This window comes from Podarcis pityusensis (genome assembly GCF_964106645.2).
Source record: "Podarcis pityusensis genome assembly, chromosome: W".
Classification (NCBI taxonomy): Eukaryota; Metazoa; Chordata; class Lepidosauria; order Squamata; family Lacertidae; genus Podarcis; species Podarcis pityusensis.
In genome coordinates this window covers 23,580,437-23,599,108 of record NC_138045.1, presented here as the reverse complement: position 1 = coordinate 23,599,108, position 18,672 = coordinate 23,580,437, and the positions used below count along the sequence as shown (strand labels likewise).

At 41.3% G+C, this 18,672-nt stretch overlaps 1 long non-coding RNA gene across 1 annotated transcript; it reads right to left on the bottom strand.

Annotated features, from left to right (window-relative positions):
* Positions 1-186: 186 nt before the first annotated feature.
* Positions 187-17,874, bottom strand: LOC308467799. Its single transcript, XR_013981293.1, has 3 exons — positions 17,718-17,874; positions 2,365-2,463; positions 187-406 (listed from the first exon to the last, which is right to left on the bottom strand). It is a non-coding gene; the product is annotated as an uncharacterized lncRNA (long non-coding RNA).
* Between the last annotated feature and the right edge of the window lie 798 nt (positions 17,875-18,672).

Genomic DNA, 18,672 nt, shown 5'->3' with positions numbered 1-18,672 from the left:
GTCATGATTTATGACTTAACTGGCAATTAAAGAGGAATTGGTACAATCTGTCAGGGTACTGTCAGCGGCTCCAGGCTGGTTGCCCAGGAAAGCATCATTTTAAATAAATGAGTAATTACTTCAGCCTCCTAAAGCTGTGCAAATATGCACAATATGCATGTATGCATGTATAAATCAATAAATAAAATAATATAAAACCATCTCTCAACTTCACTTTTTTCCCTAGGGAGAAGATTCCTGTATTGCAGGGAATTGGACTAGATGTCCCTTTGGGTCTATAACATATAAGATAAATCCACACCTCTATGCTGCCTCCGCCCATTCTGGAAGTGAATTCGTTGCGTATGCCCCTGAAGTCTGCCTGGTCTTTCTCTCGAATGATCTCCAGTACCATCTCTCTTGCTTGCTGTTCAAATGCAGAAGGAGGAAAACAGGTTGATGACTAGTTTTGTTAGATCCCCACACAAAAAAATTATCCTTGCCTCTTCAGGGAGCATAATACTACTTGCCCCTCCTGCGGTCTCCAGCAACAGGTATTAGAAGCATACTGCCTCTGACAGCAGAAGTAGAACATAGCTGCTGGAGTTAGGCAGGCCCAAGGTTCTCCAACAAGCTTCATGGCTGGGGTGGGGAGTGTTTTGAACCTGGGGCTCCCCTCACCTAAGAATATATGAAGAGCTGTGCTGGATTAGGCCAATGGCCCATCTAGTCCAGCAACCTGTTCTCACAGTAGCCAACCAGATGCATGTGGATGCCTGCAAGGAGAACCCAAGCATAAGAGCACTCTCCTCTCCTGCTGTTGCCAGCAACTGGTAACTCCTTGCCCAACACTTTTATCCAGCACACCACACTGGGTCTCTTTCGACTGTATTGCAATTTCATGAAGAGCCAACCACCTGTCTCCTTGATCCTTGCCCATCCTGGCTAATAAAGGCAAGCCAGGAAGGGCTGGGTGATGGGCTCTGCGGGGTGCTGAATGCTTCCCTCTGTGAGGGAGACTTCCCAGACCCGCTGAAAGAGGCGGTCATTAAACCGCTTCTTAAAAAAACATCTTTAGACCTGGCCAATATGGCCAACTATCGCCCAGTCTCAAATCTTCCGTTCTTGGGCAAGGTGATTGAGCGGGTGGTTGCTGAACAACTCCAAGCACGCCTGGAGGATGCGGACCATTTGGATCCCTTCCAGTCGGGATTCAGGCCTCATCATGGGACTGAAACTGCCTTGGTCGTGTTGGTTGATGGTCTCCGGCGGGCTAGGGACAAAGGTGAAAGCTGCTTCCTAGTTCTGCTGGATCTCTCAGCGGCCTTTGACACCATCGACCATAACATCCTTCTGGACCGTCTAGAGGGGCTGGGAGCTGGGGGCACTCTTATACAATGGTTCTGCTCCTTCTTCCTGGGCCGTTTCTAGAATGCGGTTGTGCGGGGGTGAGTGTTCAGACCCCTGGGCTCTCACTTGTGGGGTGCCTCAGGGTTCCGTCCTCTCCCCCATGCTTTTTAATATCTATATGAAGTTGCTGGGAGAGATCATGAGAGGGTTTGGGCTGGGTGTTCATCAGTATGCGGATGATACCCAGCTCTACCTCTCTTTTAAATTAGAACCGGTGAGGGCAGTGAAGGTCCTGTGTGAGTGTCTGGAGGCAGTTGGAGGATGGATGGCGGCTAACAGATTGAGGTTGAATCCTGACAAGACAGAAGTACTGTTCTTGGGGGACAGGGAGCGGGTGGGTGTGGGGGACTCCTTGGTCCTGAATGGGGCAACTGTGCCCTTGAAGGAGCAGGTGTGCAGCCTGGGAGTCATTTTGGATTCACAGCTGTCCATGGAGGCACAGGTGAATTCTGTGTCCAGGGCAGCTGTCTACCAGCTCCATCTGGCACACAGGCTGAGACCTTACCTGCCCACAGACTGTCTCACCAGAGTGGTGCATGCTCTGCTTATCTCCCACTTGGACTACTGCAACACGCTCTACTACTGCAACACGCTGAGTGTTGAGCAATAAAATTTAATTGCTGCCAATTAACTTGCCCGCTTCTAATTTACAGCTTCAGATAACGGCTGGCAGGGCTTTTCTGGCAGCCTGACAACACCCCTCCTCACCAGCAGCGCAAGGATTTGCACTGGTTTCCTTTCCTTTCCTTTCCTTGACCAAACTCTATTTGAGTGGGTTACCAATGTAAAGATGGTGTGTGGCAGATGCAAATGGGAAAAAGGACTGCTTGGCCCATATGCTTGAGGTCCTCCACCCTGCCACCATCATTGTGTACATGTGAGAGAGAGACAGACCGACAGCAGTCCAACTGTGCCATTATTGCAAATCCTCCTAATGTTCTATCAGCATAATGGCAAATCCTCTTCGATACATACCTGTACTTTAAAAACGTCTCCAGTAATCCGGAGAGGTTTATCTACTCCAGTTGGCAAAGGACCGTCTTGGATCATAATCATTTTCACGCCTGTTCGTTCCTGCAAAAGTGCCAATGGCAGTGCAATGGGGAGAGAAAAGAGAAAATGCCACAAAAAATAAATGGAAATGCCAAAACAGACAGAAAGGCTATGAAAATGGTGGGGAGTGGGGGTGGAAAAAAGCAGGGATAAGCAATGGGAACTCCCCTGGAGCTTTGGACTTTCATGTAGTTACCGTAAGTGACATGGCTTGGCCAGCTTTTCCTGATAACTCCATAAGCAGAAGGCAAGTGACAGTAAAACGAAAAGGGGGGTGGGGTGGGGAGAGAGGAAGAAGCAGGCAAGGATTTTTTGCTCTACCACCCTCTCCCACTTTCACTTTGCATTTAAATGCTTGTGCTCATGGTGCATTCATATAATTGTGTATCAATCACGTATTATTTTTGACTAAAAGCCGTTACAAAACCTGCAAATCCAATAAAACCTATTAAGAAAGATCCAGAAATAAACAACCATTTACAATAAATCAAATTAATCAATCCCCTGCACAATCTACCGGATTGCCTTTTATGGGACTAGCACAAATACTTTTAGTGGCTTTTGCAAATAAGGCTGTTTTATATGTAACAAGTGGGTCACAGTCAGATAACAGCCAACATATTTTCACTTCAGGGGTCTGTCCCTGTAGCAGTGCCAACATCTGTTCCAAAAATCTCTTTCTGGGATTTTGATAGAGCTGACAATGGGGTATGTAATGGGGAAGGTCTTCTACTTCACCTACCCCACAAATACAGAATCTTAAATGTCTTGGAGCTTTCCTATATCTTCCATCTAAGACTGATGTGGGCATTGTTTGAAAGCGGAGAGCTGTAAAAACAGTTATCAGGGAGGCAAAGTTAAGTGTCTGCAAATATTGGGCTCTGGTGCGGTTAGATTTCAGCAAATGGTACCAATGGGAGAATTTTGAGATATAGATTAAAGATAAATCTTGCTCATTAGCCTGCTTATAGATCCAATTCCTGAGCAGTCTTTTAACTCATGGGAATACAAAAATGTCTTGTCAGGTTTTTTGAGACTAGCAAATCTTGTGCTAGCTTGGCCCAACCACCCTTCTGCCATTGGTCTTCCAGGCAGTGTCTAGGCAAACGGTCCTCTGACATATCCGGGACCTTTTTATACTACGAAAGAGCAGCCATCTCCGCCCTAGCTTTTACAGACACCACGCCTGTCTCTGTCCTGAGGAAAGCAGCCAGGGTACCTGGAGGTACTGCCAGCACACATTCTGGCACACTTCAAGGTCTTTCAGGTTGCTGTGATTTATCCCCCAAATTTCAATACCATACTGCATTTGAGCTACTAGTTTCCCTAAATAGACTTTTAGGGCTGGAATTACCAGCCTGCCACCTTTAGAATAAAAAAAAGTCAGTATAGCATAGGCTGACTTCTGTACTGTTGCTATTATGTTTTGTAGCTGAGGTTTTCATGAATTTTTCTCATCAAAGGAGGGAACCTGATCTACTTTGTTGCCACCTAGATTTCAATTAAACTTAGGGGTGCGTTTGCCAAAGATAGTCACCTTTGATTTTGTGTAATTTATTCTGAGTTTCTCTGATGGGCAAAACTTGTTTAGTTTTTTCAGGCTTCTCCTCATCCCTATTCTATTCAAAGATAGTAATACAATATTATCTACATATATCAGAATTGCTGTTTTATGATCCCCAATTGAAGGAGGAAATTGATCAGGGTGGTTTAACTTTGTTACAATATTATTAATATAGAGGTTAAATAAGAGTGGTGCTAGCAAACAACCTTTTCTGACTCCTTTATTAGTACTGATTTCCTTCGTCAACCTTCCATCTGTACTGATCCTTAGCCTTATGGTTGTATTAGTATGTAACTCTGGTATTAGGAGTACAGTCAAACCTTGGTTCTTGAATGGCTCCATTTTTAAACATTTCGGTTCCTGAAAGCCAAAAATCCAGAAGTAAATGCTCCAGTTTTCTAACATTTCTTGGAACTCGAATGTCCAACGTGGCTTCCACCTGAGCGCAAGAAGCTCTTGAAACCGATCAGTTGTCAAAAGTTTCCAAGTCAAATGGTCTGCCGGAATGGATTACATTCAACAACTGAGGTTTGACTGTAACAAACTTTTGTAGATGTTAGTCCTTGCAAGTTTACCCCACAGAAGATTCCTATTAATTGTATCAAATGCTGATACGTCAATAAACGTAGCAAAAAGCCGTTTGGAAGGAAAACTAGTGTATTTTTAGATTAGATGATGTAATACAAAAAATTGATTGTACTGTGGCCCTTCCTAAACCCAGCTTGTTCCTGATGCAATATATTGTTTTCTTCCACCCAACTTGTCAGTTTGTGAAGAAGGTAGTGGCTATATATCTTAGAGCTGATATCCAATAAGCTAATAGGCCGATAGTTCTGGGGGCTATGTTTATCACCTTTCTTGTTGATTGGAATGATTACACTCTGCTTCCAGCCCTCAGGGAAAGTGCTAGTACAGTTTATATACAAAAATCATTTTGCTAGGAGAAGAGACCACCAATCAGAGTTGTTCTTCAAAACCTCTGATGGGATCATGTCCTCTCCAGGAGCTTTATCATTCACTAAAGCACCTATAAGATCGCTTACTACTTGTTCTGAGACTGGGGGCCATTCTGGTAACATTAACCAGTCCTGAGTAGTAGTTGGTCCATTAGGACAGCTGTCACAATCACTTTCAAAGATATTGCTGAAGTAAATACACCAGGTATTAGCAGAGATGCAAGCATCTAACATAGGATTAAAACCTGTGTCTGAGATCAAATTTCAGAAATGTCTATCATTTCTATCCAAGGGGGCCATTCCCAACTCTTTCCACTGAATAATCATGAATGACCTCCTCCCCCCTTAGTAGTCCCTTATAATTTGAATGATAAAAAGCCAAAGTTTCCAAATTACCGTATTTTTCGCTATATAGGACACACTTTTTCCCCTCCAAAATTGAAGGGGAAATGTGTGTGCGTCCTATGGAGCGAATGCAGGCTTTCGGCTTTCAGGCAGCTATCCGCAAGCCTTCGGAGCCCGGCGGGAGTTCCCAAAGGCTTGCGGGAAGCAGCCTGCAGCCCGGGGAGCGCAGCGCCAACTCCCGCTGCGCTCCCCGGGCTTCAGGCGGCTATCCGCAAACCTTTTATTTTTATTTTTTAATTACCATATTATTTGGCCATTCTTTTTCTGCATATGTTTATCTTTTTCAACGTTTTCAATACTCTCAACATTTGGATTTAAAAATTCATAAGGACATAATTTGATTTTTGTGGTTTGCTGACTTGGTGGATTAGCCTAATTGGTGGCAAGAAGATAAGTTTTTATTTTTCTTCAACGATAAGAATTTAAGATTTTGCCTGAAATACTGTCGAAAATTGGAAACTGTTAGCCATTCAAGAGGCAAGATTTGTTTTGGGGTCCTTTGGGTTGTAAATTGAATATATAATTTAAAATTGGGAATATTGTTGGGAATTGGAAGTCAGTAGCCATGAAAGTGGTAAGAAGATTGCTCCCACTGACTCTGGTGGTGTTGGGCCCCTTCTCTCTCTTTGTATTTGGGTACTCTTTCTATTGTTTGATATTGTATTGTTTGATTTTTGGGAAGGAATCGGAAGGGCCTTGAAGGGAATGTAATCAAAATGACTCATGTACAGAAGAAAGTGAGTGAGAGAGGAACACCGATGGAAAGGAGAGGCTCTAAACAGGAACCAGATTTTAAAGGAGAGATATTGAAAATGTTTGCAGAAATTAAAAATGATATAAAGCAAAGTGAAAAGAATATAGAGACTAACTTAGAACAAGTGGATAAAAGGATTGGACAGATGGATAAAAAAGTTGATGTAGCAGTAAATGAATTGAAAGGGCAATTAAAGGACGTAACTAAGAGAACACAAACTTTAGAAGAGGGGGTGAAAAGGACAAAGTTGGAATTGAAAGAAGTGAAAAAAGAGGAGGAAAAAATTAAAACAGGGATGTCGGAAATTAATAAATCACAGGTGGTGGTGTGGGATGTGATTGCCATGAATGAACTCAGGCAACGAGAAGTTAACCTAAGGTTAAGATCTGTGCCGGAGACGCAAGGTGAAAATATTAAAGAGAAACTGATAGAAGGGATAGCACAATGGTTGGAGCTGCAGACAGAAGAGGTGGCAAAAACAGTGCAAAACGCATTCCGAATGAAGGTAAGAACAACTAAGGCAAGGAAATTTCCAGGTGATTGTTTGATTACATTTAGGGATAGAGAAATGAGAAATATGATATTACAAAATAATAGAGAGAAGAGATTGAATATTGAAGGGAATTACATAATTATCTTTAAAGACATCCCAATCAGGTTGTTGAAACGGCGAGACCCATATAAACCAATGGTGCAAATTCTCAAGAGAAACAAGATAGAATTTAGATGGGAATTTCCGGAAGGAATCTCCTTTTTCTATAAAAGCAAGAAACACAGCTATACGAGCCCAGAGGAAACAAACAAATTTCTGAGAAGATACAAGGAGTTACGAACAGATGAAGAAGAAGTAAGGGGTGCAGAAGCAGGAACAGGAGGTTCGGAATTGGAGGAGGAAGAAGAAGACAGAAAAAAAGGAAGAAGAAGAAGAAGATGAAGAAGAGGAAGAAAGATTATAAAATTTGTAATAAAAATTAAAAATTTTAATAAGAGGTTAAAATGGCGTTGAAATTATGGACTTGGAATATTAATGGGATTAACAATAAAAAAACGGAATAAAATTGAACAATATTTGAAAAAGAAAAACTTAGACATTATATGTTTACAAGAAACTCATGTGGCAAGAAGACATAGAAAAGTTTTGATTAATAAAAGATTAGGAAATGAATTTATATCTTCTGACAAAGAAAAAAAGAGAGGAGTGGTATTGTATATAAGAAACAAAACTGAAACTCAGCAAATTTTCAAAGATGAAGGGGGAAGAGTTATTGCAGTGCAGATCAAATGGCAAGGAGAAAAATTAATAATTGTTGGGATCTATGCACCTAATGGTAATAAGACTGATTTTTATAAAAATTTAGAAGAAAAATTGTTTGACTATATGGACCAAAAGATTATAATAATGGGAGATATGAATGGAGTGGTGTCAATGGAAATGGACAGACTGAGAGCAACAGGGATGAGTAAGGATGGAAAATTACCTAAGACTTTTTTTTTCGATGACAAAGAATTGTAATTTAATAGACATTTGGAGACTTAGACACCCGTTGGGAAAGGAGTTCACATTTCACTCTGAGCCAAATCAATCAATGTCAAGAATAGATCAAGTATGGGTATCCAATGAATTAACTCCGAGAATATTGGATATTGAAATTCAACCAAGAGTAATTTCGGATCACAGTGCAATAAAATTTGAAATAAAAGGATATGAGGAAAGAACCTTCAGATGGAGAATTAATGATTACCTTCTAGATGATCAAAAAATCATTAACAGGGCACAAAAGTATTTGACAGACTATTTTGTAAATAATTGTAACAAGGGCACGAAAATGAAGACAGTATGGGATGCCAGCAAAGCTGTGATGAGAGGATTTTTTATCCAGCAGAATTCATTGAAAAATAAAAGCAGAGAGAAAGGAAAAAAGGAAATTTTAAAGCAAATAATGGACAATGAACAAAAATTAATAAAAAAAACCTAACAATTTGAAAATAAGACAGAGTATAAAGGCTTTGCAAACACAATTTGCAATGATAATAAATAAAGAAGTGGAATGGAATATTAAAAAAATGAGACAAAGGAACTTTGAATTCGCTAATAAATCAGGAAAATGGCTGGCGTGGCAGATTAAGAAAAGGAAGGAACAGAATACTGATAATAAAATCATCATTGAAGGTACAGAAATAGATGATCCGAAAGGGATTAGAAAGGGATTCTTGGACTTTTACAGACATCTATACAAAAGTAGAGAAAAGAATAATATGAGGAAAATAGAAAGATTTTTAAAAGAAAAAGAGGTGCAGAAGATCCCGACAGAAAAAAAAGACAGACTGAACGCCCCAATAGAAATTGAAGAGATAAAAGAGGCAATAAAAGAATTGAAAAAAGGGAAAGCTCCAGGACCAGATGGATTTACGGCAAGTTACTATAAAGAAATGAAACACATCCTACTTGTACCAATGAAAGAAGTTATGAATAACATTATGAAAGAAAGAGAAATCCCGGAAACCTGGAAAGAAGCCTTTATCACATTTATTCCAAAACAAGATTCCGATTTAACACAAGTTAAAAATTATAGGCCTATTTCATTGTTGAATACAGACTATAAAATCTTTGCAAGTATATTGGCAATGAGGATGAAAAAGGTATTACAAGAAATTATACACAAAGATCAAGCGGGTTTTCTTCCGGGCAGGCAGATGAAAGACAATATAAGAAATACAATTGATATTTTAGAATATTTGACTGCCAGGAATGAGAAACAAGCTATGTTAATATTTGTGGACGCAGAAAAGGCCTTCGATAATATATCATGGCAATTTATGTTAAAAAATTTGGAACTGATGGATGTGGGAAAAGAATTTTTTAACGGAATAAAGGCTATATATACAGAACAGAGAGCAAAGTTGATAGTAAATAATATTACTACAGAAGATATAAGAATAACCAAGGGCACAAGGCAGGGATGTCCTCTTTCCCCATTGTTATTCATCTTGGTACTGCAGGTCTTTCTGAAATCAATAAGGAAAAATGGAGAAATAAAAGGGGTGACAGTAGGTCAAAATGAATATAAGGTTAAAGCTTTTGCCGATGATCTGATACTAAGAGTGGAAGAACCACTGAAAAGTGTAAAAAAAATATTAGAAGAGATAGAGCAGTTCGGTCAAGTGGCAGGGTTTATACTGAATAAGAAAAAGACTAAAATAATCACAAAAAATATGAATCAAAAGATGATAGAAACAATGCAACAACAAATAGAGATAGAAGTGGTAAAGAAAATCAAATATTTGGGAATATGGTTAACCCCCAAGAGTATTGATCTGTTTCAGAATAATTATATACCAGTGTGGAATGGAATAAAAAGAGATCTGGAGGTGTGGGGAAGGATGAAGTTATCATTTTGGGGGAGAATTTCAACGATAAAGATGAGTGTGCTGCCAAAGATGTTATTTTTGTTTCAGACAATTCCTATAATCAAGGGGGCATCAATATTTAAAGAATGGCAAAGAGTAATCTCAAGGTATATCTGGCAGGGTAAGAAGCCAAGAATTCAATTTAAGTTATTAACGGATGCGAAAGAAAGAGGGGGCTTCGCTCTGCCAGATCTGAAACTATATTATGAAGCATCATGCCTCTGTTGGGTAAAAGAGTGGATAAAATTAGAAAATGGAGAGTTGTTAGATTTGGAAGGTTTCGACAACAGATTTGGTTGGCACGCATATTTATGGTGTGAAAAGAAGAAAATACATAAAGGTTTTAAAAACCACATTTTCCGTAGATCTCTTATAAATATGGGATAGGTATAAAAACCTATTAGAACCAAAACTTCCTCACTGGCTATCTCCATTAGAGGCGATGAGTGTTAAAAAGATCAATATGAGGGGGAGATGGATAACATATGGAGAGTTGATAATTAAAGAAGAAGGGAAATGGAAAATAAAACCATATGAAGAGGTAAAAGAGTATGTATATGATTGGTTGCATTATTATCAGGTTAATGAAATGTTTAAAAGGGATATTAAAGAGTGTAGGTATGTGGGAAAAGATTCAAAATTCCAAACAGAAATACTAAGTAATGATTATAAAATTTTATCAAAAATGTATAAAATGCTGCTGGAATGGTATACAAAAGACAAAGAAGTTAAATCAGTGATGGTACATTGGGCCAGAGATTTTGGATATAATATACAATTTGATGACTGGACAAAATTATGGAATGAAAGATTAAGATTTACGGCATGTACTGCGTTAAAGGAAAATGTTATGAAAATGGTATATAGATGGTATATCACACCAGTAAAACTTGCAAAAATGTACAAAACGTGTAATAAGTGTTGGAAGTGTAAAGAAAAAGAAGGGACATTTTACCGTATGTGGTGGGAATGTAAAAAGGTGAAAGGCTTCTGGGAAATGATTTATAATGAATTGAAAAAGATGTTGAAATATACATTTGTTAAGAAACCGGAGGCCTTTCTTTTAGGAATTGTAGGAAATGAAATATGTAAAAAAGACTGTAAACTTTCCCAATACGCAGTAACAGTGGCGAGAATACTCATGGCCCAAAAATGGAAACAGGAAGAATTACCGACGGTCGAAGAATGGAGATTGAAATTGACGGACTTTGCAGAACTGGATAAACTAACGGGGAAGATTCGATATTTGCGAGACCAGAAGTTCACCGAGGACTGGGGAAAATTTACAGATTATCTGAAAAGTATATGTGATGAACAGACAACGCTTGTAGGTTTTCAAGATGTTCTGTGAAAATATGAGGAATATTGTAAAAAAGGGAATAAGATTGGGGAGGTTATATTTTAAAGGCAATATTAAAATTAGAAAATGTGTGAATAAATAAACAAAACGGAAGATTGGCAGAGAAGCTGGGGGAAGTAAAAAAAAAAAGGTTATGTGATAAAATTTTGATATTGGTTATATAAACTTGTATTTGAAAATGAATAAAAATATTATATAAAAAAAATGAAGGGGAAATGTGTGTGCGTCCTATGGAGCGAATGCAGGCTTCAGGCAGCTATCTGCAAGCCTTCGAAGCCCGGCGGGAGTTCCCGCCAGACTCTGAAGGCTTGCAGATAGCAGCTTGCAGCCTCTTTGGGGCTTGGGGGGGGGGGGGGAATAATTTTTTTTTCTTTATCCCCCCCCCCTAAAAACTAGGTGCGCCCTATGGTCCGGTGCACCCTATGGAGCAAAAAATACGGTAGCTGTTGTCTGTCCTCCTAGTTAGTTGAGCCAAATTCCTTTTTGCTTGCCTGCACTCATTAGTGTACCCACCCAGGTTTGCCAAAAGCCTTACTAGATGAGTGACCTGGTTTAGATAAAAGTGGTCTTAAATCTACAAAAAATAGACATGATGCCTTCAACGGGATCTAAATGTCCATTAACCGTGTTCTGGTGAACATGCTAGCAATGGGAGCTGTTCAAATGGGCCTGAACTGAATGTTCAACTGAGGTAGACCACTTTAAATGTTTGCCCATAGATACTGTTCCCTCTGCCAAATAATTTGATGGAATGGGCAACTGAGGGACTGAAAGGGAAATGGACAGGAAGATAGGTAGGTGATCAGTTTCTGGTCAATCTAAAATATAACTGAGCCCTAACGGCAATACCTTTGAAAGACAGAAAATGTAGTCAATAACGCTTCTTGTTCTGCTATTGAGGAAAGTAAAGTAACCATTTTATTTGTCCCATGGACTACCATGCAAGCATGTCAGCTGCAAGCAGGACATTAGTTCAACTAGCTTTTTACCTTCTTTGTTGATCATTTTATCCATGGAGTAGTGCTCAGGTAAAAAAGCTTCATTGCCATCCAGGCAATGATTGTTTTCCTTGTCATTTGGGCTCAAGCCTACCCATGCATTAAAGTCACCACACACAATTAGGACTGCCTTAGGATACATTGTCTTGCAATATATTAGGGCCACTTCTAATTCATCCCAGAAGAGTCTTCAGCTCCCGAATTTATCAGGTGGACAGAATACACTCAAACAAGTATTCATAGAATTAGAAGGGACCCCCAACAGTCATCCAGTTCAACACCCTATAATGCAGGAATTAGATAAAATTGGTGGGTGGGGCAGGGACAACTTTGCCAACACAAACACATCCTGCAATCAAGTGCACACCTCTATTGGCTATGATAATCACTTTGGTGAGGCAGGCACCTATGGGCTCCAGGGAAGGTTGCTGGGGGGGGGGGGAGCTTTGCCACCCACAAGCATATCCAATTCAAAGTGCTGTCACTAACCTATAAAGCTTTATTTATAAAAAAATATTTATAGACACTGCTGTCATTATATATGCAGTTTAGAGAAATAAAACATAATGTTATGGAATAAAAACTATATTAGAAAATTAAAAAGACATCAAGTAACCAATGCAGAAGGATGCATTCTTAATTGACTGCATAAGGCTTGGCAAAATAGAAAGGTTTGCAGCAGGCAGTTAAAAGTTGGTACAGAAGGTGCCAATCTCTGTTGGGTTGGGAAAGCATTCCATAAGACTGAGCCAATTACACTCAAGGCTCGATTTCTCATCAAATGAGCCTCATAAACTTGGGGAATGACCAATGATGCTCATACAGATGATCTCGGTGATCAAGCTAGGATAGAAGGGTTCAGGCGACCACTCAAGTTCCATAAACCTAAGTTGTTCAGTGCTTTTTAAATTAATACATTATCTGGCTCAGGACTTTAATACTTCAAGGATCACCTCTCCCCATATGAACTGACCCAGAATCGTCATCTGAGGCTTTTCTTCATGTGCCCCCTTCACAGGAGGTCTAGAGAGTGGTAGTATGAGAATGGTGCCTTTTCAGTGGTGGCTCCCTGCTTGTAGAAATGATCTCCCCAAGGAGATTTGCCTAGCACCATCATTATATACCTTTAGGTGCCAGGCAAAAACATTTCTTCTTCTGTCAGGACTTGACTTCTAAATTATCTGTGGACTAGGTAGAATGTTTTAATCCTGCCCTTTTAAAAATAGGATTGTCTTAGATTTTTGTTTTGTTTTATGCTGTCTTTAAAGGGTTTGCTTACTTATGTGGCTTTGAGTTACTTTTGTAAAGAAAAAAATATTGTGTTTAATAAAAGATCCAAGATGTAACTGAACGACTGCAAGGAATCATAAAACCCACTGACAAATACCCCTTCCTCTTGGTTCATGTGGGAACCAATGACACTGCAAGCAATAGCCTCCAGAAGATCAAAAGAGACTACGAGGCTCTGGGCAGGAAACTGAAGCAATTAAATGCACAAATTGTCATCTCATCTGTCCTCCCAGTTGAACGACGTGGCCCAGGGAGAGAGGGAAAAATAGTGGAAGCGAACAGCTGGCTTCGCAAATGGTGTAAACAGGAACGGTTTGGATTCTTAGATCACGGACTGCAGTTTCTTGAAGATGGACTTCTGGCAAGCGATGGGCTGCACCTCACAACGGTTGGGAGAAATGTTTTTGCCAAAAATCTCAGAAACCTCATCAGGAGGGCTTTAAACTGACTAATGTGGGGGAGGGAGACAGTGCTCCTGAAGGTAGGAGTCTATCAATTGATGAAGATGATCATCCAAATGTCATAGACCAAATGGAGCAAACAGCACGCAGACCTAGTGGTGGGAGGAAAAAATCCTTAAATAAGAGACACGGGGGAATGATTAATGGACTTCAATGTCTGTACACTAATGCGCAAAGCATGGGAAATAAACAAGATGAGCTTGAGCTCTTGGTACAGCAAACTAAATATGACATAATAGGCATCACTGAAACCTGGTGGGATAAGTCCCACGATTGGAATGTAATAATGGAGGGATACAATCTATTTCAGAGAAACAGACCAGACAAGAAAGGAGGAGGAGTGGCGTTATATGTCAGGGATGTGTATACCTGTGAAGAGATCCAAGATTTAGAACCTCAAAGCCAAAGTGAGAGCATTTGGGTCAAAATTAAGGGAGAGAAGAATAACAGTGACCTCATTGTGGGAGTTTACTATAGATCCCCAAGCCAAACGGAGGACATAGATGATGCCTTCCTGGAACAGATGGCCAAGCATGCAAAAGGAAGGGAGATCGTAGTAATGGGGGACTTCAATTACCCGGATATTTGTTGGATGTCAAACTCAGCCAAGAGCATAAGGTCAAACAGATTCCTCACTGGCCTTGCAGACAACTTCATTGTCCAGAAAGTGGGAGAAGCAACAACAGGAACAGCCATTTTAGATCTGGTCCTAACCAATGTTGATGACCTGGTTAGTGGGGTAGAAGTGGAAGGATCATTAGGCGCGAGTGATCATGCTCTTCTGAAGTTTACTATACAGCGAAAAGGAGCAGCCAAGCATACTAGGACTCAATTTCTTGACTTTAAGAAAGCCGACTTCATAAAACTTAGGGAAGTGCTGGGTGAGATCCCATGGACAGTAATACTAAAAGGAAAGGGAGTTCATGATGGCTGGGAGTTTGTTAAGAGGGAGATAGTAAAAGCACAACGTCAGGCAATACCAATGAGACGGAAACATGGAAGGTGCCTAAAGAAGCCAGGGTGGCTATCTAAAGAACTTTTAACTGAGTTAAGATTAAAAAAGGATGTGTACAAAAAATGGAAAAGGGGGGAAACCACCAAAGAGGAATTCAAACAAATAGCCAGCAAGTGTAGACACAAAGTCAGAAAAGCTAAAGCACAGAATGAACTCAGGCTTGCTAGAGAGGTTAAAAGCAACAAAAAAAGGTTTTTATGGGTATGTTCGTAGCAAAAGGAAGAACAAAGAAACAGTGGGGTCACTCAGAGGAGAAGATGGTGAAATGCAAACAGGGGACACAGAAAGGGCTGAACTCCTCAATGCCTTCTTTGCCTCAGTCTTCTCCGATAAAGAAAACAATGCCCGACCTGAAGAATTTGAAACAAATGATTCAGCAAAGGAAACACAGCCCAGAATAACTAAGGAGATAGTACAAGAATACTTGGCTAGTTTAGATGTATTCAAGTCTCCAGGGCCAGATGAACTGCATCCAAGAGTATTAAAAGAACTGGCAGATGTGATCTCAGAACCACTGGCAGTCATCTTTGAGAATTCCTGGAGAACAGGCGAAGTCCCGGCAGACTGGAGGAGGGCAAATGTTGTCCCTATTTTCAAAAAGGGGAAAAGAGAGGACCCAAATAATTACCGCCCAGTCAGTCTGACATCAATACCAGGGAAGATTCTGGCGCAGATCATTAAGCAAACAGTCTGTGAGCACCTAGAAAGGAATGCTGTGATCACCAATAGTCAGCATGGATTTCTGAAAAATAAGTCATGTCAGACTAACCTGATCTCGTTTTTTGACAGAATTACAAGCCTGGTAGATGAAGGGAACGCAGTGGATGTAGCCTACCTTGATTTCAGCAAGGCATTTGACAAGGTGCCCCATGATATTCTTGTAAAGAAGCTGGTAAAATGCGGTCTTGACTATGCTACCACTCAGTGGATTTGTAACTGGCTGACTGACCGAACCCAAAGGGTGCTCATAATAATAATAATAATAATAATAATAATAATAATAATAATTTATTATTTATACCCCGCCCATCTGGCTGGGCTTCCCCGGCCACTCTGGGCGGCTTCCAAAAGAATATTAAAATACTATAATACATCAAACATTAAAAGCTTCCCGAAACAGGGCTGCCTTCAGATGTCTTCTAAAAGCCTGGTAGTTGTTGTTCTCTTTGACATCTGGTGGGAGGGTGTTCCACAGGGAAGGCGCCACTACCGAGAAGGCCCTCTGCCTGGTTCCCTGTAACTTGGCTTCTCGCAGTGAGGGAACCGCCAGAAGGCCCTCGGTGCTGGACCTCAGTGTCCGGGTAGAACGATGGGGGTGGAGACGCTCCTTCATCAATGGTTCCTCTTCATCCTGGAGAAGAGTGACTAGTGGGGTGCCACAGGGTTCTGTCTTGGGCCCGGTCTTATTCAACATCTTTATCAACGACTTGGATGATGGACTCAAGGGCATCCTGATCAAATTTGCAGATGACACCAAATTGGGAGGGGTGGCTAACACCCCAGAGGACAGGATCACACTTCAAAATGACCTTGACAGATTAGAGAACTGGGCCAAAACAAACAAGATGAATTTTAACAGGGAGAAATGTAAAGTATTGCACTTGGGCAAAAAAAATGAGAGGCACAAATACAAGATGGGGGACACCTGGCTTGAGAGCAGTACATGTGAAAAGGATCTAGGAGTCTTGGTTGACCACAAACGTGACATGAGCCAACAGTGTGACGCGGCAGCTAAAAAAGCCAATGCAATTCTGGGCCGCATCAATAGGAGTATAGCATCTAGATCAAGGGAAGTAATAGTGCCACTGTATTCTGCTCTGGTCAGACCTCACCTGGAGTACTGTTTCCAGTTCAGGGCTCCACAGTTCAAGAAGGACACTGACAAACTGGAACGTGTCCAGAGGAGGGCAACCAAAATGGTCAAAGGCCTGGAAACGATGCCTTATGAGGAACGGCTAAGGGAGCTGGGCATGTTTAGCCTGGAGAAGAGGAGGTTAAGGGGTGATATGATAGCCATGTTCAAATATATAAAAGGATGTCACATAGAGGAGGGAGAAAGGTTGTTTTCTGCTGCTCCAGAGAAGCGGACACGGAGCAATGGATCCAAACTACAAGAAAGAAGATTCCACCTAAACATTAGGAAGAACTTCCTGACAGTAAGAGCTGTTTGACAGTGGAATTTGCTGCCAAGGAGTGTGGTGGAGTCTCCTTCTTTGGAGGTCTTTAAGCAGAGGCTTGACAACCATATGTCAGGAGTGCTCTGATGGTGTTTCCTGCTTGGCAGGGGGTTGGACTCGATGGCCCTTGTGGTCTCTTCCAACTCTATGATTCTATGATTCTATGAAAATATATATTGATGACCCCTCTGAAGAAAGAGACCCAAAGGCAGTTCTGGAGCAATTCCATGGAAATGCAGACCAGCCACTGGCAACAGACTCTCACTTCATGAAGGAAGGGCTCTAAAGCTTTACAAGAAAGGCAGTGTTTGCTTGCACCCAATCCCAGACTCGGGGCACTTCATGGTCTGGTGCAGCGTGGAAACTTTTGCCTTCTGTTCTAAGAGTTCAAGTTTTCTGAGGCTTTGTTGGCCAAAACAAGCAAAGCAATCCAAAAGCTCCCCAAATGAGATATGTACATTCCTCATAAACAAGGAGAGCAGGGGAGGAGGACTCTAGAAAATGATAAGTGCCAAAGGGGGTCCATCTAGTCCAGCATACTGTCTCACAGTGGCCAACCAGGTGCCCCAGCAGGAAGCCTGAAAGAAGAAACCAAGTGCAACAGCAACTCTCTTGCCCTGTGGTTTCCAGCAACTGGTATTCAGAAGCCTGCTGCCTCCAACCATGGAGGCAGAATATAAGAAGAGCCTTGCTGGATCAGGCCAAGGGCCCATCTAGTCCCGCCTCCTGTACTCACAGTGGTCAAGTAGATGTTCAATATGGGAAGCCCATAAGCACAACATGACTGCAGCAGCAACATTCTCCCCACTTGCAATTGCCAGGACCACTGTAACTAGTAAACACTGACTCCTCCTCCATGCACCTGTCTGAAGCCACATCACACCCACCTGTAGCTGCTTGATTGTTTCTCCACCTTTGCCAATGACGAGGCCCACTTTGGACGCTGGGATAAGGATCTCTTGGATCGTGCTGTTGCCATCCATGTCACTGTGGAAGCCAGGACCATTCCAACAGCAGTCCACGATCTGCCCCAATAGCCGCTTTGCTTGTCTTTGGAAGAGGTGGAAAGGGGAGAACAAAAGGGGGGGGGGGATAATAATAACCACCTCAAGGCAAACAGCTATTACACTGTACACACTCCCATCTTGCTGGGTATAACCGTTTGGGGGGGGGCAGGGTGGAATACCATGAGAATGCAGGAAGTTTGAGGGGTGGGGTAAGCATGAAAAGAGAAATGATAGAAAGTAGAAGAGAGGAAATAACAGGCATCCATGATGGCAATTCTCTATTTTAGATCAGACACCCGCCTATCAGACATACCCCGTTTTGACTTAGGAGTTGGGAAGAGGGGGAAAGGAGGTCACAAAGTCCAACTAACTTCTCAAAACACTTCATTTTCACTGCAGTGGCTTCTCCTACCTGACACAAACCATTAACTTGCCTGCTTGTAGCTCAAGTGGTAGAATCTACCTTGCATGCAGAAAGTGCCAGGTTCAATCCTGGCATCTCCAGGAATGTCTGAGAGACATGTCCTACCTGAAAGGTTAAAGAGCCATTGCCATTCAGTGTAGAGTAGACAATACTGAGCTAGATAAAGGAATGGTCTGACTCAGTATGACGCAGTTTCCTGTGTTCAACCCCTAGTGCTTACACTCCTTGTGGGACAGGTTAGCCACCTGTGAACTATTAACTACAGTTGCAATCAAAATTATTGAACCCCATTGCAAATCAGGTTTATTATCAAAATTTACAGACTTTCAGCTGTTTGCAATGAGTAAATCAAACAATCAAACAAAAACAATTGAAATAGCTCAACACAACAGATGCTTCAAGTGGTTCCCC